General features: G+C 36.3%; 1 protein-coding gene and 1 pseudogene across 1 annotated transcript in view; both read left to right on the forward strand.

Annotated features, from left to right (window-relative positions):
• Nucleotides 1–4,287: 4,287 nt before the first annotated feature.
• Nucleotides 4,288–22,428, forward strand: part of LOC120781473 (zinc finger protein squeeze-like) — a 35,706-nt gene continuing 17,565 nt past the window's right edge. Inside the window, exon 1 of the mRNA XM_040113697.1 lies at nt 4,288–5,212. The gene's annotated coding sequence lies outside the window, so the exon portion shown is untranslated. The remainder of the gene's footprint in view (nt 5,213–22,428) is intronic.
• On the forward strand, nt 17,762–20,796 carry LOC120766406 (annotated as a pseudogene).

Consider the following 22,428-nt stretch of genomic DNA (forward strand, 5'->3'; position numbering starts at 1 on the left):
AGTGCAGGGACAGTACCAGTTAGGCCACCTGAGATTGCGGCCAAGTAAACCTAGAGCTGGTAGTCCTGTGGATCTTTTATGATTCACTCGGGGACCAAAGGTTTCGCAACTCCACATGTGCTGATTGCAGACTAACGCTGACCAATACTCAGCTCGTACAAGGCCTATAGATCCAAAGCCCGAATGCACGAAGAAAGGAGAACACCCGCTCGTTTCTCTTACGATGGTAATAAACAAGCTAAGTTTTATATATCCTTCACAAGTAAAAAAGTTTCCATACAAGCACTTGCTTTTGATCGATCAGTTTGTATGGCAACTATATGCAATAGTGCTCCGATATCGGCGGTTCCGATAAATGAGCAATTCCTTGGGGAGAAAAGGACGTGTGCAAAATTACAGATCGATATAGACAGAACAGCTTGACTAAGTCGACTCAGCTTCAATCGTTTCTTCTTTTGGCGATTTGGCACCAATTCGAGATATCAAGTGTTGCCAGATCCTTCTGCACCTGATCTCTCCAACGGAGAAGATCTCCCCCTTTCTCTGCTTCCCCCGGCTGGTACTGCGTCGAACGTCATCAAAAAGGGGGAGTTTCTCTTCCGAAGCTGTCAAACGAATGTTCGTTGGCTACACAGAGGATATTTGGTCTAAGACCGGAAGTCGTGAGCTGCTTCAGCCATATGTAAAAGAATCGTTTTTCGCCACTCACAAGTGAATGGCGATCAGAGAACTTTCCTCATGACTCCATCCTCGAGCATCTAATGAAAATTCGGAAACACTTTTCAACTTGGAAAATTCCAATAAAGTTTTCTTGGTTTCCAAAATTAAAAAAAGAGTCTGTTCTCAAGGAATGAAGATCTTACGCAAAGCCAACTCTGTTTTGTATATTCTATTACGATACTTGATTGAATTTCGGGGATCCTTTTTTATCAGACCCATAAGCAAGGCCGCAGACCGGAACTCTTCGGATAATGATACCAGTCGGAGCAAAAACTGCACCTAACTGATGGATTCCGACATATTTCGTCTGACACACGCAACAGACTGCGAGAGAGACCAGGAGTTGATTTATGGTTCTAGTCCAATCCTTGTAGAGCCGGGTGAAGGTTGGGGGTGGGACTGATACCACTGGGAATCATACTGCCGAGCTGAACTTCCTGTGGCTGCGGAGATTCTTTGATAGCTACTCAGCTGTAATGGCGGTGCAGTGCACTAAATAACTGTTATTTGCACAGCCGTAATACCTAATGTCACAGTATTGTGTTGGCAACATGGGGCCACATAACTTGTATTTTATTCGCTGTGTGTCTTATGATCGGAACAGGTCCATTTCTGGTATTACACCTAACATTGGTGGAGGTTTTGGCGCCTACGCATCTGAAAAATTTTTCCGATTCTCCGAATTGGACTCAATGTGAACATGGTTGGGTATAGCGTAGCGTTGTTGCTTGGAATTGCTTTGATTCTGACCGATTTACCGATACCTTGGCCGGATAAAGTTCACATCATTTCCGGTACCTTAAAAGCGGTTGTTTGAAATTGATTGTCATTTGATTTTGTAGACCTAAAAGAACTTGCTTCCATCTTTCCAAGCTAAGAAACATTCTGGACTTAATATTTCAACATTTTAAAATTTATTTTTTACTCAGCATTTATTTGGGCAAATGTTAAGATATTATGTCCTTACAAATATTTTCTACTATTGCCTTTATAAGCCTGTGCCAATCGTTTCTTTAATTATTATATTTTATTAACATAAATATTTCATCCAATTGGCAACCCTCAATTTCCAGTAGCTTCATCTTATGTGGCATATGAACATAATGTTCCCTCGGTTTCATTAAGATACCTTATGTACGTACAATCACCAATCACATGGAGTAAAGTCAGCTGGATGTTCGAAAATCCTGATATTAGTTCTATGGAGACTAGGCCAAGTTTTCGCCCAATTTTATATATGTGGGAGTGGAACCTGTGGGTCAAAGGTCCACACGTAGCGGACGTGCCTTTTAAATGCACCTCTGTATCCCATACACTGACCGATGTTTTCGGTCAAAAGTCAACTAGAGCAATCCTTATTGGATAGTATTCGACTGAATAGAGCCGCAGCTGAGAGTGTTCAGGAAGAGCGTGGAGAGCCGTTTCGACGCCGTTCGCAGCAACTCGGACTGACGTATGGAACACCTGGCGCATTTTACGTCGAAATAATAAATTAAAGGCGTACAAATTACAGCTTGTGCAAGAACTAAAACCGCTTGACCTTCCCAAGGGACATCGCTTCACTCTATGGGCCTTTGAAAAGTTCCAAGAGGATCCGACGTTTTCGAGCCAAATTTTGTTCAGCGATGAGGCCGACCTCTGGCTCAATAGATATGTAAACGAGCAAACTTGCCGCATTTGGGACGAAGAGCAACTTGAAGAGTTTCAAGAGTGCCCATTTCATCCAGAAAAAGCATCGATTTGGGGTGGCTTGTGGGTCGGTGGATTCATCGGTCTTTATTTTTTCAAAAATAATGCCGGTGAGAACGTAACCGTCAATGGTTTTTTTTAAGTAGTGAACCTCTAATTGAATCACCCTTTATTATTACAAAGTTGAATCCCGTTAAATCAATTGTTTCTTTATTTATGTCCTGGAAAGTGAAAGAACTAATTGGAAATTAAAACTGTGTTATATAGGAAGTAGGCGTGGTTGTAGTCCGTTTTCGCTGATTTTCGCACTGTGAGCAGTGTCAGTCGAAATCGGCCGGTCGGGTCCCGAGATATGAGATTTCACCAAAAATTGAGCGGTGCCAAGACCATCGTGGTACGTACAACCGTTAGGTGAACAAAACTATAATACTCTGTAGCAACATGTTGCAAGGTATAAAAATATTTACTATCAAGGAAAGAAGAAAATTTCAAATCAAATTGGAGTTTTAAGATTTTTTTTAAATTGTACCCAACGCTTAGCACGACCTCGGCGTTTGTCTGCTTTGGAAATTTTACTCTGTTGCAAAGATGAGAGTCGAAAGCTAAGAGGAAATGTGTCGTTTAGGAAAATGGAAAATAATATCGCTATAGTTTCTGAGGGACGGCTTGTTCACTGCTGTTGGAATTTAAATAAGACACACCAAGTGCGATTAAGAAAATTCATTCGGTGAATTGAAGTGTGGATGCATATGTTGTGAAGCTGAGTACATATAAGTACGTATAAAGTAAATTGGATTAAATTAAAATAATATAAATAATGTATAATCGCCATCAACTTTCGCGTAAATAGTTGTCAGGTTAATGAAAAAAATGTTATGCGATTTTCTTTTGACCTGATTTAGTTAAGTTTCAAACCTGAAAGCATTGCGATATTTTCTGCGGTTAATATCACACATATCCGGTAGAAACATTATGCTCTCTGTTTTCATATCCAGATGTCGCCAGAAACAGTTGTTCGCGTTTAAAGTCTCATTTATGACCAACAGATGTCGCGAAAAGTCATAACGCAAACGGTTAAGTACCTCACTAAATCGAAATATTAAAACAAAGCAAATTATTTGCAATAGAAAAAATTCATAATTTACTGTCCATCCAGAGAACATAAAACCAGAGAACTTAAGAGAACTTATTTTAAGTTCTCTGGTTTTCAGTTCTCTGGTTTTAAGTTCACTGGTTTTAAGTTCTCTGGCTGGCCAATAGACTTTTGAAATTTTAAGTTGAAAGAATCATCGCTACATTTCAAATATTTCAAAAAGTCTCGATAAATGGAAAATGAATTGAACTAAAAAAATTCAGAGGCCGACAGCATTCTGTCCTTGGACGCTTATAAAGTATTAAGTCAGCAAATATTTTTCAAAACTCTGAACTGATCTAAATTAATGTTATTTCAACGTCTGTGCTTCAATTGCGAACCTTTCCAAGCTAACTTTCATGAGGATGGAAATAAACAAAAAAGCTGTAAATTGTCCATATTGTAATAGTATCCAATAATGAGTATCATAAGACCAATTGGTAGGAAATACTACTATTTTTCCTGCCAACAGCACGTTAGCCCAGCCAGAGAACATAAAACATTTTTATGTGCCAATGGCTTCTCTCACTCTCTCTCTCTATTTCTGTGTATGTTTAGCTATTCGGCAGAGCAAAACCAAAAGACAAAATCACACAAACAACACTGTGCCGCTTCCTTGGCTCAGTGGTGGCAGCGACGCAGAACCACCAGCAGTGACGGCAGCGACCAATTTGAAAAAATCGTGATGTGATTTTTTTTTTTGCTCGTAGCGACAGTCAAGTTTTTGCTTTGACAGCGAACGGACACGGTTTTTTGAGAGTAGGTGTGAATTGTAAAATATCGCTGTGAGTGTGTGTATGCTTGTAAAAAAGTTACAGCAACAAGAAATTGGTGTAAATGAAAACATTCTAAGAGAATAACGAAAATTCATTACAATTGCCTATGCAGTTTCGCACGTGTTTTCGCAATAGAGAAAAATAGTTGGCAAAAAGTATAAAATTGATTTCTTATTTTTGGGTAATACAGTGCCAATAAGCGCGGCCATTTTTTCTTTGCGTAGTTTTTTGTGGGCAGTACTTGCATGTGTGTGCGTACTTTTCGTAATTCATGCGACGGTGTGCCGAAAACAAAGGATGAATGTAGAAGAAAATTAAAGAAAAAATTGTGTTGAAGGAGGAGCGGTAAAAAATAACAACAATAAGTAGTGTCGGTTGTGTTTTCATTTGCACTGTGACTTGTGTTGGTACGTACATACATACATATGTGCGCACTGACCGTAGTTGTTGAATGCTGTGAAAGTGAAGAAGAGTAGGTATAGAAATTGTTATAAACAACAGCACCCACATCAGTGCTTATTCGTAAACATTGTACAAAAACTATGAAAAAATTGCAAATACTAAACAAAATAAATAATGCAATAACAGCTACATTGGAAAATTGATAATTATCACTTCGGTAGCGCGAAAATATTTTAAAACGTAGAAAACAAAGTCGCGAAAAACTCACTACTTAGTTGCGGCTTTAAAAAAGTAAATAATACTGATGCGATTGTGCCATTGTGTCAAATCGTTCGAATAGATAAAAAACGATAAAAGTTCTCATAATTGCAATTGTGCATGAAACATTAATTATACTTGGTGAACGAACAATTGATGTAAATATAAAAGTTCGCGCCAACCCTTGGTCTGAGACAATTGAGCTGCTGCTGCTATTATTAAAATATAAATTGCGGTTAGTATATTATTTATGTTTTTAGTCTAGAATGTTTTGTAATATATTTTAAAAGTCGTATCAAAATATGTTGCACAGATAGTATAATCAAAAAAAAAAATCAAACATAAAAACGAGATCGTTTAACACTCGTAAATACATACTATAAAACTGAAATTAAGTAACGAACGTTTCACGTAATATTCAAACATGATATTGTTGTTACGAATATAATTATGTACATATGTATGTATGTAAAACAATTAATTTAAGCAATTTGTATTCATGAACCTTTTATTTTAAACATTAGCTCTATACAACTCAAAAAATATTAAACTACATCAGAAAAATTTTGCAAGAAGAAAATTTTTATTTATTCAAATTTGATCAAATTTAATTGGCTGGGATTTAGATTAGCATCCCCGGATTTCGGGGATAAAATGGGTGTCACTGGAAAGATGGCGTTCTCCAGATCACGAAAATATATACATTTAGTTGCCGCTGACTTATAGTTTTTAAGATATTTGCATTTAAAGTTGAAAAATTGACAGCTTTTACATTGATAATTTGTATATTGTGAGTAACTTTTTCACTTATATTATGCACTTTTCACGTACTAGCACTTCACTCTAACGTACTAGCACTTCACTATAAGTCAGCGGCAACTAAATGTATATATTTTCGTGATCTGGAGAACGCCACCTTTCCAGTGACACCCATTTTATCCCCGAAATCCGGGGATGCTAATCTAAATTTTACCCATTTAATTAAATTCCATAGAAACACGTCCAACAATACTAATCAGCCTAAAATTTCCAAAATTAGCAATTCGCAATATGCACTACTACACAGGCCAATTGCTCGTTTTAAAAACAAACAGAAATTATTCCATATATAGAACATATACTAGTACACATAAGCACACATTTGTGTACACATATGCGAAGAAAAATAGAATAATAAAAAGATATCGCGTGAAGTTTACCGCGCACTTTCATTCATTTTCGCAATACTTTTTTCAAGCAATTATGCTATTTTCAACGTTTACAGTTCGCATTGCGAATACTCATATACACGTACATATGTGTGTCACCCTGCTGCTGAACGCCCGCCCTCCAGCCTTAAGTCATCATTCAAATACAAACATTCGTGCATGTCCGCCCATTCCTCTGCCCGCGCAGCACATATTTTTCAGTCGTTTTTTCCAACACATTTCATTTTGCATAATTCAATTCGCTCATTCAGTTTTACTTTTTTGCAGAGTCCCATGTTGTTCTTTTTTACCTGGCATCGACTTTTTTCTCCGTTTTTATATATACATTTTCCTTTTTCGCACCAACTCGCCATCCATTCTGCTTATTTTTTTAATACTTATATTTGTTTTTGTTCACTCTCTGCTCTCTCGCAGTCGTTGTCCACTCGACGCTCCCTCGCGTGGCGACTGCGGGCAGTCTGCCGGCGCCGTACGTGGTCATGCGGCGTCGCTGCTTTACTGCGCCGCGTGTTTTGTTTACATGTGTTTGGTTTTTAAGCGCGCAATTTTGTTTTATGGACTAATTGGTTTTTTTATCGCGTGCGTGTGTGAGTTCTATGCACGTTTGGATGGCATCTCTGCTCGGGTGCAACAATGCAGTTAGCAGGACGACGCTGGCGCTTTTTCGCGTTGCCGAAGTGTACGTGCTGCGCCACTGCGTTATTTTTGTGTGTATAACATTTTTTATGAGTTGCGTGTTTTATGTTTTATTTTCGGTGAATTGTTGGTGGCTCGTAGCTGCGTTCGTTTTTCTTGTTCTTATGAATAAACGGCAATATTACCTACTTTTTATGAGATTTCGTTTTTTACGCTGCGTATGTAGGAGGAGAAAATCGCTGTAAACACAGTGGTGATGATTTAGTGTTTACCAGCGTGTTTAATTAATTTTGTATGCTAAATTGTATTTTATTTTTGAATGAAATTACAAATATTCTGTACTGTGAAATATACATATGTACATATGTAAGAGTATTCAACAAAGTGAAATAAGAAATTTGTACTTTACATTTATGCAAAAATTCAAATTTTTAAATATAAAAGTGGCAGCAACTTACCAATGTTCTGTGCTCCAACTAAAATATCGCAACGAGAAGAACTGACTAATTTTATATTCACCTGAAAGTTCACATACTTATGTATTTCTTCTTTTCAAATATTTATGTATGTATGTCCTATATTTTGCTTTTTGGAAATAAAACGTGTAGTATACAAAAAATAATGACACGTTCCAGTAATATTTTGATGCTTATCTGCTGCTTCCTAGTAATGTTACACATGGTTAAGCGTTGTAAAATTAATATATCCAATGAATGAACGCTTAATTTCGTATTAATACATTTATATTATTCTTTAATTGGTTTCTTAGAAAATCTTGTAAATTAGCATGAACAGAACACGCACACTCTGTATATAATTAGGACATAATTTTTTTTTATTTTTTGGCAAAGCCTTGTTCTTGTCACCGCTTGTAAGTCGAATTACCAGTGGGTGCACTGGACTAGCAAGACCTGCTTCCGGCATATTAACAAACGTAACCCCTTCCGTTTGGAGCATCATAAAAATATTTTCCGATTCAGCTGTTGGACAATAGTTCACAACGTAAAAGATTGAAAAGATATTACTCGCTGGACCTCCTCTTTCCATTCATTTAATGTACATACAACATTTTAATTTGTTTATTTAATTATTTAATGTCATACTACCATAATTTACATTCATTGTGTTGAAAATGAAATTTAGTTATTATTTTTTATAATTAAACAGATTCGACATATATTGAAATTTACAAAAAAAGATAACAAAAAATTTATTTAAATAATGTTCTTTTAAGTAATTATAATTATTTATAAACGTTTCAATTATTATAAATCTCAAATAAGCTTATTGGGAGAATTTATTCACCGCCACTTTATGCATACAATGAGTGCAAAAATAGCTTGTCTTATCTCCTGATTTAAATGTTTTTGTGTACTTTGCTTTCGCTAAGGTTTTGGCGTTTCTTTTTTTTAATTTCGCGAACTAAATTTAAACCAAAGTTTTTTGGACTATGAACGCTAATAAATTTATGTATGTAAGTATGTATGTATGTACATTTGAATATTTACGTAGAAAACAATAAGAAGTAAAGTTTCTTATTTTTCGTTCTTGTATATTTTTTTCCAATAAAAATGTGCAAATAGTTTTGGTCGAAATTGTATGTACATATGTATGTAAGTATGTATGTACATATATCTGTTGTAATTAACACTTTCGTATTGTTGACTTACGCCAATCAATTTCCACTAAATATATTTTTTTTTATACGCAATCAGCTGGGCTGCCCACTTATTGCTGTTATAAATTTATAAACAATGAAACCAAAGAAGTATACATACATACATGTGTAAATAATGTGTGTGCGAAATGAAATCAAATCTTGAGTTCAATAAGTATTGGTGGCAACAACCCTATGCTATGCTTCGAGTGCGCACCCATTCATAATGTTTCTATTATTGTAATATTTTTTGTGGCTGCTTACTTTTATTTGCGCGCCGCTTTTATTGTTGCAATAAAGAAGGCATAGAAAAAGTAGCACATTGCGGGCGCATGTCAAAAATTTATTTGAAGCCAACAAGGAGCAAGCAGGGAGACCGATTGGTTAGGAGGCAAGCAGCACGCCGATTTGGCATGCGACTATAGAGTAGCGGTCGACCGTAAAAATTGCTGCGATGGGGTTGAGTAAAATAATGTGCCGTCGATAAAGAGCCTTATCGTACTTCAGATAGCTTTTACTAGTATTATATAGGGAAGTCAAATCAAATTTGAACACCACGAAAAATTCTAAAAACCATCTTTGCTTTATATTTATTTACAATATTTTTATTCTCGCACTCAGCAAATTTTAAATTTCGCGGCACAGCATTGTGTGCTCTTCAAAAAGTCAGACGTCGGCGTTGGCGTCAACATAGTAGAGTAGCAGATAAATTCTCTGCATAAGTAGGCGATAATATTGGCGATGAGAGACAATTTTGCATATTGGAAAACAGGTAAACATACGACACACTCATTCACAATTACACGGTTGCATTTAGTCGTATGCATTTTTAGTTTTTTGTCAATACTAAAATATGATAGAGTATAACAATATAAATAAAATTAAAATTATAAGTAAAACAACTACACGTTTAATTTAGTTCTTATAATATTTAAAAGAAAAAATAATACGTCTTTTACTAACATAATTGTGCACAAAACTAATGCATTAACTCAAATTCATAATTGATGTTTAAAATCCAAAAATATCACACATATTTTAATATTTATGTATTTCACAAAAAAGTTCCACTTACCAATTGAAAATTTAACGGGAAGAAAATTAAGGAAAAGAGTAGGAAACTCGTGCTACGCTCATGCAACAGTGTCTACAGATGATCTTTTTTTTTTTTTGAAGCAGAGTACAATCGTAAACGTGCTCTTTCAAAGTGATGGAGGAAATAAAATGTTTCAATTGTACCGAATTTATATACCGAGTATGTAAGAGAGGAATTATTCATGAAAAAAAAAAAAAAATACCTTAAAAGGGTCTAAAAGTTTACCCGAAATGTCAAAATTCATTACTTGTGGTGTATGAATGACAAGCTCCAAATAATATATGTAGCATTAGAAAAAGCTCACCAATAATCTATGAATATAGGGTAGCAAGTGAATTGATTTAAAAAAATTCAATAAAAGGCCGAATTGTACCTAACTGGCTTGTTCTGCAACATCAAAAAGTGATACAGTTACATTTTATTTTGCCATCACTGTTTGTACCTCTGTGTTTGCATGCTTTGCTCTCTGACGTTGTATTTGCATTTTTTTGCATATACAGATAGGCAGCGCTGGTGGCGCCGTCGTTTGGCAGCTGCCATACTTTTGTTGCGTCTATCAATTTTTTGCTGCTGTTTGCGTTTTTTGAATTCGCTCACACTTCCATGTGTACATAATTCGTTTTTTGCCATTTTTGTATTATCGCCAACACATATGTGTATGTGTGTATGGATGTACGTGTTTCCACCATGTGCGCATGAATGCATAGCGTAGTGTGAATATGCAAGTACGCTTATATTGTTGCACATTCTTTTTTATTGATTTTCTTCTTTCGTGTGGCTGTCTATTTGTTTTACGGCCGGTTTTGAATTTCGGTATTTATTCTGCTACGCTCTGCGCTTGTTTTGTATTAGCTGAATAAGAGAAATTAGCAATGAATTTTGCATTTGCGGTGTTATCGCTTATTTTTAACTACTTTACTTTTATACGATTATTTTGCAATTTTTTTGCATAGATCGCCTATGTTTACGTCACAAATGCTCCACCTCCTGTTTGCCTTTTTTGTTCTACCCTTTGAATTATGTGCGCTATATACATACATATGGTACTCGTTTGCTTTTTTGATATTTTAATTTGTAAGAGTGTATGTTTTTGTTTTAAACTGTCATTATCGCCCCTTATTGGCAGCATGGAGCCTCATTTTTTTTTTTTGAAGCTGTTTTTTCGGCATGTGTAATTTCACTTTTTATGCAGCGCCAAATGTGTTCAGTTTTAACAGATTACATATCTATTTGACTGTTTTGTGTTTCGTTGTTCACTAGATTTGTTGTTTTTGTCTAGTTCTTGTTTTAAATGTGTGTTTTATTAATTGTTTAACAACTGCAACTGCCGATTCATGAAAATGTGAGCGATTACATACATACATACAAACATATACATACATACATACACATATACATACATACATACATATATACATATGTACATATGTACATACCTACATTATACATACATACATACACATAAACTTTTAAAATGTTTATAGCTATTGAACTTGTTCAACAAGTGCACAAAAACAAAAAGTTTTCGCAAAGGCAACCAAATTATTCGCCATTAAGATTTAATTTTAGCGGAGATTTAAACCTACGTAATATGAATAATAAATGCGAAAGTGTATTTAAATACATATGTACATTAAAAATGTATACATGTGCATACATACATACATATATGTATCTACATACATACATATATGTTTAAGGGGTCAGTAGGGTAGGGTGTGGCCTGTTTTTTTGACATTTTTTTCATAGAAATTTTTATTCTACAATAGAATTTTTTTTCACATATGAGGTATGTACTATATCATGGAGTGTATAAATAATTTCTTTTTTGAATTTTTGATGATATCTGTCGGCGTGATGCGGACACGATTTCTCATGTTTGGATCATCTGAAACGCGAAACCCCAATTTATTCTTAAAAACTACGTGAATGGTAGTAATTAACTTTTTATACTCTCGCAACAATGTTGCTAAGGAGAGTATTATAGTTTTGTTCACATAACGGTTGTTTGTAAGTCCTAAAACTAAAAGAGTCAGATATAGGGTTATATATACCAAAATGATCAGGGTGACGAGTAGAGTCGAAATCCGGATGTCTGTCCGTCCGTCCGTCAATGTGTGTCCGTCCGTAAAAGTGTTTCAAGCTGTAACTTGAGTAAAAATTGAGATATCATGATGAAACTTGGTACACGTATTCCTTGGCTCCATAAGAAGGTTAAGTTCGAAGATGGGCAAAATCGGCCCACTGCCACGCCCACAAAATGGCGAAAACCGAAAACCTATAAAGTGTCATAACTAAGCCACAAATAAAGATATTAAAGCGAAATTTGGCACAAAGGATCGCATTAGGGAGGGGCATATTTGGACGCAATTTTTTTGTAAAAGTGGGGTGGCCCCGCCCCCTACTAAGTTTTTTGTACATATCTCGGAAACTACTATAGCTATGTCAACCAAACTCTACAGAGTCGTTTTCTTCAGGCATTGCCATATACAGTCCAAAAATGGAAGAAATCGGATAATAACCACGCCCACCTCCCATAAAAAGGTTATGTTGAAAATTACTAAAAATACGTTAACCGACTAACAAAAAACGTCAGAAACACTAATGCCCGGTTTCACAGTCCATACTTAAGTTGTGCCTAAATAAAATATTAGCTAAGTATTGTTGCAAACTGAGTAGTCGTTTGCGTTTCACAGTCAATGCTTAATTTCAATAAAATTTTATTATGATATATGGCAACGTTATGGGCAACATATGTATGTTTTACAAATGTCATTCATAAAAATATGTTTGAAATATTTAAATTATAACAGACAATACATAAATTTGCGAGGAAAATTATATCAAAAATTGATGAAAACAACAAAAGAACCCCAAATTTCATCACTAGCGAGTAGGAGCACCTATGGGAACTGAAGGAAAAGTATAAGCTGTTATTGAGTGCAAACGAACGGACACTTGCCCTACGCTACGAAAGATGTCGCTTAAAATTCAAAGCAAATTCAAAACAAAAATCAGCTGTTATTTAAGCATTGCTTAAGCCTCCCATTTTCAGTGCTTAAGCATAACCTAAGTATGAACTGTAAAACACTATTTTCCTGTTTTATTTTAAGTACAACATAAGTATGGACTGTGAAACCGGGCATAAATTTTACGGAAGAAATTGCAGAAGGAAGCTGCACCCAGGCTTTTTTTAAAAATTGAAAATGGGCGTGGCCTCTCCCACTTATGGACCAAAAACCATATCTCAGGAACTACTAGACCGATTTCAATGACGCCTTCTTCCAATGTAACGCTATTTTGAATTCCATCTGATGCCTTCTCCGTATAATATATGGTACATTAGGAATCAATGATGATAGCGGAATAAAACTTTACAAAAATACGGTATTTGAAAAATATGTAAATGACGTATAATGAAATCTCGATTATCACTTTTTAATGCGAGAGTATAAAATATTCGGTGACACCCGAACATAGCTCTTCCTTACTTTTTTTTTTTTTAATTTGTCCCTATGTTTTTTTTACATAAATTTTGTCATAACATTGCCATTAAATTATAAAACAATATAGGGACGATAGCCAAGCGTTTTGTGAATATTTAAAAACAAATTAAGCAAATCGGTTAAGTGGTTTGAAAGGAATCATGTCCGCCAGTTTAAATAACTGCGTTTTGAGAAAAAACGCGTTTAAAGTTTGAGGTGTGCACTCCGAGCGCTCATAACGTCGAGCGGTATTATTATTATTTTTGGCATTTTTCGAAACCTTCCAATGGTAAATTGGGTTTCTATATTAATTCTAAGCATAAAGTATAAAGAAATAGAAAAAGTAAGGTATAAGGGAACAGAAAATGCAAAAAACAAAAATTGAAAAAAGATTCCCCTTAATTGAAATTGAAGTTTAATAATTGAAATTGGATTTAACAAAGAAATAAACAAAAGGAAAACAAAACAAACAAATTATTTATTATTTATAAAAACTTAAATTCGTTTTCTCAAAATATGTTTTTCAAAGAGAGTTATGCAGAAAGACACAATATATGAATTTATTTGTTCAAAGAGTCAACACTATACTATTATTACACTGGTCTACAGTGATTAACTTGCCCTAGATATACGATATTTTTTGGATATACGAGGTGTGTTCAAAAAGTATCGCGATAGTTTTGCTGACTGTTTTCTTCGATTGCAGGGGCGTGGTGCATCATGAGTTCTTGCCACAGGGAAGAACGGTCAATAAGGAGTATTACCTGCAAGTTATGCGCAATTTGCGCGAAGCAATCCGCCAGAAACGCCCGGATTTGTGGAAGAACAAAAATTGGCTTTTGCACCACGATAACGCCCCTGCTCACACATCGTTGCTTGTGCGCGACTTTTTGGCCAAAAACAACACACTAATGATGCCGCAGCCACCGTATTCCCCAGATCTGGCCCCCTGTGACTTTTTCTTGTTCCCTAAACTGAAGAGGCCCATGAAAGGACGACGTTACGCTTCTCTTGACGAGATAAAGACGGTATAGAAGGAGGAGCTGAAGAAAAAAAAATGATTTTTTGAATTGCTTCGAAGATTGGAAAAACCTTTGGCACAAGTGTATAATATCTCATGGGGATTACTTTGAAGGGGACAAAATAGATATTCATGAATAAATAAATAATTTTTGAAAAAACACAAAATTCGCTATACTTTTTGAACACACTTCATACATACATATGTTCATATTTATTTGGGTTCACAAATCTTGTAATTTTGAATGATTCTGTAAGGATTTGCTCTCGTTTCTTTTTAAAATCTTTATTTTTCATTTTACTCAAAAAAAACATCACAAATCATGAAAGAAAATAACAAGTATATTAACTGACATTATAAGTTTTGTTTAAGAGAAGTAAATGCTTTTATAAGCTTTTTCTGTTCAGTTTATCTTAGGATAGGTTATTTTCGACTTTGATAGTCATAAGACATAAAACTTTTTTTTTTTTTTTTTCCACCATTCACTATCCAGAACAGTCACAACTACAAGATGACTATCTGGCGATATCAATGTTTCTTCTTCAGAATTCTCGTTCATATTACTTATGAAACGAAAGCGAAGTTTCTCATTGAGTAAAGCCGAGACATTTTATTGAGTGTGTAAGATTTCTTCACGTTTATATTATATTTTAGTAAAACTTTCCGCATGATTTCGATAAAGAGCTTCGCGAAAAAAGATGCGCAGATCCTAATCATTACTGGAAAATTAATTTTCGCTAACATCATAAAACATGAGCGCATTCAGTCATTTTATAAAGAAATTTAGCCAATCTGGGCAAAATATGGAAAACATCAAAATTTTACTAGGAATATCCAAGGTTTACATTTTTATCATTAAGGGGTTACATTTGTGTTGTCTTTGTGTTAGTTTTTTTTTTTTTCCAAAAATTTTCTCATGTAAAAATGAAATATTTTATTATAATTTTTTATAGTTACGAACATACACTATTAACAAAGAAATTCTGAAATTTTGAAAAAATATTTTCAAACTCGGCCATTTCCGGTGACCCTCGGAAAGAAGATGCTTTACGGGATAACTCCTTACAGGATCATCTAAAGTGAAAAAATGTGTGTTTTCATTAGTAAAAACCATAACGTACTTGGACGAAAGCAAAAAACTGAATATTGATTTTAGCAGACTTTTTTACAAAAAATTAAAATTTCAGTGAAAATTTCACGACATTTTTATAATAGTTGTTTTCGAAAAAAGTTCTTCATCCGACTATCTAAGAATTGTATCTCAAAGACCTGTGTAAAATTTCATGAAGATCGGTTGAATAGTTCTCGAGAAATCTTGCCAACCAACTTCAAGACCACTGTTTTGAGAAAAACGCGTTTAAAGATGGCGCACTTAGAGAGCGCACAAGTTCTCAAGCCTATGTATATCTCTGAAACTATTACTCGGATCAAGTTAAAAGTTAAGGACACTATTCTAGAGGTGTTGTAGAATTTAATAAGACAATAAAAAATCAATTTTTGAAAAGCCGTATTCCCTGTAACCCCTTAATTAGGCCTCAAGCCAAACATGTTTAAGCACAAAAAGATGCACCGCTATAAAGAAAAACACACTCTCTCAACTTTATTCCGATTAAGATATTGGGCGATATATGCGGTATAAAGCCCCGAGAGTTCGAAAAAATATTTATATTAGGTGTATGGGGGCTAAGGAAAGTATTGACCCGATTCAACCCATTTGTAACACACCAACATACTACTACCAGGGAAAGAAACCTCTCCTGAATTTCCAGATTATATAATATCTCACACATTGACCAGATGGTTTCGGTGAAAAGTGAACTATAAGCACTGGGTCCACATTTTCAGTATTGGGTGTGTTGATCATTTTGGTATGATTTGTTGCAATTTTAGTCAACCAAATGTGGCATTGACTCAAAGACACTATTCGTGCAAAGTTTTATCCGTTATATTGGTGAGTCGAAAAGTATTTTTCGTATTTTGTCAATAGATATTATTGAAGTCATATATCTTTAGTGCTATAAATCACATTGTGTGATACTATATAGTGTTGGTAAGTTCATATTTTAAGCTTCATTTAACCAAAAAAAAAATAAAATTCGGGGGATAAAAAGTTAGAGCTGTTGAAAAATGAGTGAAAATAATGAAGAAATTCCGCTATATTTTGAATTGATTTTTATTGGTACGTTGCGGTATCAGTTCGTGTAGCACAACAATGGTTCGCTCGCTTCCGTTCTGAGAAATTTCGAAATTTCGATTTGCACTGATGAAAGTTTTACGGATGGAATAATGTCTCTAACGGAAAAATGGCAACCACTTTGACCCGAAAATGGTACACATACATATGTTTATTTATTTATTATTATAAATATAAAAAAAAGTTAAACTTTGATTAGAAATACGAAAAAAGACTTTTCGACTACCCAATATTAATTGCTTCTTGAGTTGTACACTCGAAAGAAAATAAACAGATGAAATTTTAAATTGTGTTATGTGTAAAGTAGGCGTGGCTGTAGTCCGATTTCTCTAATTTTCCCACTGCAACATAAAAATGTCAGAGGAATATCGCGTACTAAACTTGATTTGAACGCGAAAAGTTCCATAGTATTTTTGAGAATCTTGAGCTATGAAAATTGGTCCATTCCACCATCTATCTGCTTAGCAATGGTCCAAAGCTGTACCAGGAAAACGCTCCCCAGTTATATGCCTGACACTAGGGCGATGAAAAATGGTTCATAGCAACGGATCCAATACGATTCACCTTTGTTTCATTGCTCTAAAGTACTCTTCCAAAATTTGACGACCTTTTTAACTGTTCTTTAGCAGAGTCAACTGTGACTCTCAGATTTCTTTTGTCTCAGCAATGCTTTTCGACTCATTCGTTCAAACAACTGAGCATCATTAGGGCGCCTTCGTACAACTCCCGCCTTATAGTGTGCTTTATTTCAGCTTCAAACATACCAACGCAAATTTCTGAATGTAACCGAGCACAAACATTTTGCAAAGTCATGTCTAAATAATTCACGAGTGCATCCCGAATGACTATTGGATTAGGGATTACCAACATATTTTAATAAGGCTTATTATAATGTAATGGAAGGTTCAACAATACATATACATATGCACATACATATATATGAATTATTGATGCATTTACAACTTTACATTCAGCTTGGTGATTACACACCATTTGGATTAGTAAGAGGATTGACACGCTGCACAAAAACATTAATATGGCGACAACAGCTTGGTAAAAAGCTGGCAGAGCTTGTCCTAAAGCATCACACATCAATAAAAAACCTCTACATATTAAAATTGGCACAAACAATTTGTTGATTAGGCATATATGACAATTTACCTTAAAATTTTAATGGATTTTGTTTTTTTACCTATTATAATTATTATACACCCTCAATGCAATTGCAGAGTGCCAACTGACCAGTTTTTTACTTCCAATTTCAGCTGACATCGGCGGTTTACCAGATTGATTGAAATTAATTGGCTGGCGCCATCATTCGATCAAAAATACGCGAAACAAAATTTGCTGCAGTTTTTACCAAGCCACTCTTCGCATAACACTCCTACCACATAACGGCTTCAACTGACGGCTGCGTAACGCACACATTATACTATTACAGCAATACTGCAGCGATTGGCCAGGCACACACGCCGCGTTCAAAGGAAATGGCCGAATTACCCCGCTCCCCAAGTAGATTGTATCTCCCACCGTTAGATCGATCAGCTGCGTTCGATGAACCCGGAACACCAATGTCCTCTCCTCACTAAGCCATCATCTGACGCCGGGTGGAGTACGCAATGCCGCAGTTGGCGGCACACGATTACTAAACCATTTTAATATCAATGAATTTCGTCAGAATGTTGAGCGTTTAGATTATTCGTTGAAGAATGGCCTTATACACCAACAACAACAGTTGCTCGCTGATCCATCAAGCAAGCAGCAAAAGCAACAACAAACTCCAACAACAACAAGCGCATAGTTTCTTTCTTTCTTAACAACATCAGCAAACAGGCAATCATCAACCTGGCAGCAACAACAACTCTTTCTTTCTTTCTTTTAACAGTCAATGCGGATTGGCAAATTCACCCGATACCACCGCATGACCGAACAACTGAGCAGAAGGTAAGAAGTGATAGTAATTCGATGTAAGTAATAGCGAGAAATACATGCTACATACATATGAAGCCGATTTGTTTAAAACATACTGCAAAGCTACTCCAGGCTCCATACTTTTGGAATCATAATATTGACCTTGGGGGATTTGTTGCTTAATTTTTTAAAAGTTTAGGGAATAGTTTGTATAGATTTCCGCCGAAAATACATATATGTGACCCTAGTCCTACGGAGTTAGCTTAGGTGTCAAAAATCAATTTTCACTTTTTAGTTGATTCAGTTGGGAAGATGAGATTTTTAACAGCTGTTTCCCAGAGAAAAACTGTAGTTTTAGCCCCTTTCCCTTTTTTCGTAGATTCCAAGGTCACAATATAGTTTTTTTAAAATAACCTCAAATACAGAACCAGAATTTTAAGATTTTATTTTTATCTTGAACACGATTTTTTTTTCCTTTCAGCACCTTGAAATTTTGCCCAAAGCTTACTTTCTTATGTCCCAAACCAGACTATTTCTTTTTTATTTTAAAATATTTATTACTTCTCATTATATTGACCCTAATATTAAGAAAAACCCCCAACTTTCAATCAAAATCTTACCTCAAAATTTAAAGTTTTTTTTTTTTTTAAGTCAGTTGTGGCTTTATGTTCATTGGTAAGGTCCAAATATTACTATAATTAAGATTTCCCAAAAAAAATGTAAACTATCAAAAATCTGTGGTAATATAGTTTCTTTTTTTTTTTTTTAATAATTTTAAAGGCTTCTTAGTCTATAAATATTTTTAGCGATTATAGAAAGCCTAAAAATATTCTCGTTTCAATTATTTACATATTGCGATTTAATGTCTGCTTTCGCTATCTATCCACGAACTTGACATAAAACTTCTTTCTCTTGAGGAGCCATGCATTTCTTAAACAATTTTTTTATTTTTGTTTCTCCTACTCATTTTTAGTATGAAGTCCCACATGCTGCTGCTATCCAAAGACAACAACAACAACAACAGCAGCAACTTACACCCGTCAATCAAAAGCAACCTGCGTAACCAACAAGGCTCCCCTGAAGGCCGTGACGCCAAGCCCTACAAATGCACGCAATGCACAAAACCTTCGCTAATTCCTCCTACCTCTCACAACTTTACCGCATCCATCTGGGCATCAGAAGCCCTATCGTTTGTAAGGATCTGCCAGCGCAAATTCACACAGCTGTCGCTCCTGCAGCAACACATTCCTTTACATACCGGGGATAAACCATACCGGTACCCGCCGCCTTACGGCAACCCCAAAGCAGCTTCTCGCAGCTCTCCAATCTACTGCAATCCCCGCACTCTCGTTGCCATCAAAGCGGACCAAACCGATTTTTCGTATGGCTCCTGCTGCAGAGTAAAGCTACCCGACCTTGAATTAACGGCTGCAATAAGAGCACCATACCCAAACCGCAAAGACTCCCAGAGCGCGAGGGACTTTATCTGCAGCCTGTGGTGGCAAGAGTCGTACACCAGGAGACCTGCACCTATAGAAGCATTTGCAAAACACGCTCCCGAAAAAGGCGGGGAGTAGCCAGCAACGACGGGCCAGCGCAGCATAAGTAATGCGCAACACCATGTGTACTATGCCGGCGGTATCCCCGGCCTCAATTTACAGCGACAAGGTGGTGATGAATGCTGCCGCAGCGGCTATAGCTAGTGATCTGAATTCGGTATTGGGGCGAAAATGGAGTGCTGATAAGTGGCGTAGAATGCTGCGACACTCGCACGGAAGCTATACAACAGCAACAGCAGCAAAACTGCCGCCGCAGCAGCAACAGAAGCAGCGGCTGCGCAACAGCAACTATGCAACATGCTCCAGGAATATGGCTACAACTTTGCGACGCTGCAAGCAGCACTAACAGCAGACAGCCGGTTTCTGCAACTTTCATCAGCGGCTGGTGAATGTGGTGGAGCGAACAGTAGTGCGGGGATGAAAGCGCTGGCAGCGGCAACACGCCAGAATCACTCCGCCTCCCCCAACGATGAGGGAGGGTGAGGACAGGTGATGCGCGTCAAACTCCCCAACATCATCTGCATGGCAGCAGCAACAGCAACAGCAACAACAACAACATCAGCATCAACAGATTCACTCACGCGAATCCACTTCTATTGGGCAATGCAGCAGCTGCAGCTGCAGCGGCGGCGGCGGCCACAGCCAACTTCTGACGTAAGAAAACAATAAGCGCCTTCACGCCCATCAACACGGCACCACCATTTTGAATGCGCTGTCTGCACAACAACGTCCACCCGGCTGCGGCGTACTTCTGCCAGCAGAGATGCCGCCGCAGCCATAGCTTTCCCCAACACAACTTATCTCGATTCTGCACCAGATACGCGAGCTATGCACATCAGCCCAGCGCAGCGGCTGACTTATGGGGCTATTGGCCAGGCGATCGCCTGCTCAGTTTTGACCGGCGGTGTATGACCGCCCGGGCAGTGCCAGCAAAAGGGATAAGAAGGTCAATGGAAGTACGCCGCACTGCACAGCGAGTGATGGCAACAATAACAGCAGGTATGGTAATAAGTTCAAAGTCGAAGAAACGGGTACACGAGGCGTGCACGTGATCGCAGTTGATTTTACTGAAGCAGCTTAGCCGCAGGGCGAAGAGTTAGTTGCCTATCGACAGGGAGGGCGCGGCAACTACCCTATGTTTGATGAAAGCCCGAGCTCCCAGGTGCGCACGTGGGATGGCACTACTACAGCTGCAATAACAGCATCAAATACGCAACAGCAAACAACACTAAAAACTCCGGGTTTTAATGATAAAAGATTTCAGCAAAGCGGTAAAACGGAGATCGAAAATTACACAAAATTTCGAAGAAATTAAACGTGGATTAGAATCAATTGGAGTAAAACAACATGTATATTTACTAGATTAATCTTCGCTCTGCGGAATTTTTCAACGCTACTTCCTCTCGCTTTATACTGTACGGTGAATTTCCCAAAACGGACAGACTTCTTCATAGTCGGATATCTCCCATAACTGGAAAAATTTGATGAACACAACGTTTTTTTCATTAATATTTTTCATACAAAACCAGTTCCTATAACGACATGGGTACGTTCAATGACAGGACACGGACACAGTTTTACAGTAATATTTCATTAAAATTATCTCAACAAACCGACAAGATTTTATAAAGATTTATCCAAGAATATTGTGTACAATTCACGGTTTTAAAATTCTTATTAATTTTTTGGTGTTTTGAGACAGTTTGTTTAAAAGAACAAAATGTAAAATAATCACAGCAAACAAATTTTCTTGCACTGGGTATAATCTGGTTCGCACTGGCGCAACGGAAACTAATAATATTATTTTCGATCATTTCACAGCGGCTTGTTAGCTCGCATTTATTTGTTAAATAAATATAGTTCTGTGTTGCAGCTTCGACTCTAAGAATACATTTGAAACACACGTTTTTGTCAAGACGGCCTCCATAAATATATGGACAGCTCACTTGGCCGGACAAAGCACTGCGATCGTAGGTGTCCGGTTATAGGAAAATTTCACTGTATATGGTTGCTTACAGGTGCAAATATGCACTTGTGTATGTCTCAGCTGCAATCTGGTGGATGCCTAAACCTTTTTGCACGTTTCTATGGCAGGTTACTTCTCATACTCACTTTATACCTGTATAGAATTCACTCGTTTTATACCAACATGTTTGCTTCTTCTATTTTTCCTCTCATACTACGCCTGCGCGCCTTGACAGTATACAAATTCTACAAATTGTGGTTCATAATTATAGTAATTAAAAGTAGTTATCCGATTAGTTACCCGTCTAGCAATTGGGCATCGTATTATAGCAAAATGGTTGCGATAGCCGGGTACTTTATTCAGTAAGAAACAGCTAAAAGGTTAAGAATTGTGTAATTACAGACAAAAGTATATCATTGTATGTATAGTTTATATACATTTGTGTGTATGTATATATTTGATTTTAGTTTTTACCACAAATAATTTTTATGCGATTGTCCATTTTAAACTTCTTAAAGTTTTGTTAAACAAAATAATATATTTTAAATTCCTTTGTAAAAATCTAAAACTTTTTAATTTACATATGCATAGGCATTAAGTATTGAATATTTCTGTAGTCAATTAAGTGATTGCATCCCCTTTAGCAGCAACAAGATTATGAATCTCAAATAAAATTTCACACCCTTTCATATAATATATATCTGTAATATTTTTTGGA

Source organism: Bactrocera tryoni, chromosome 1, assembly GCF_016617805.1.
Source record: "Bactrocera tryoni isolate S06 chromosome 1, CSIRO_BtryS06_freeze2, whole genome shotgun sequence".
Classification (NCBI taxonomy): Eukaryota; Metazoa; Arthropoda; class Insecta; order Diptera; family Tephritidae; genus Bactrocera; species Bactrocera tryoni.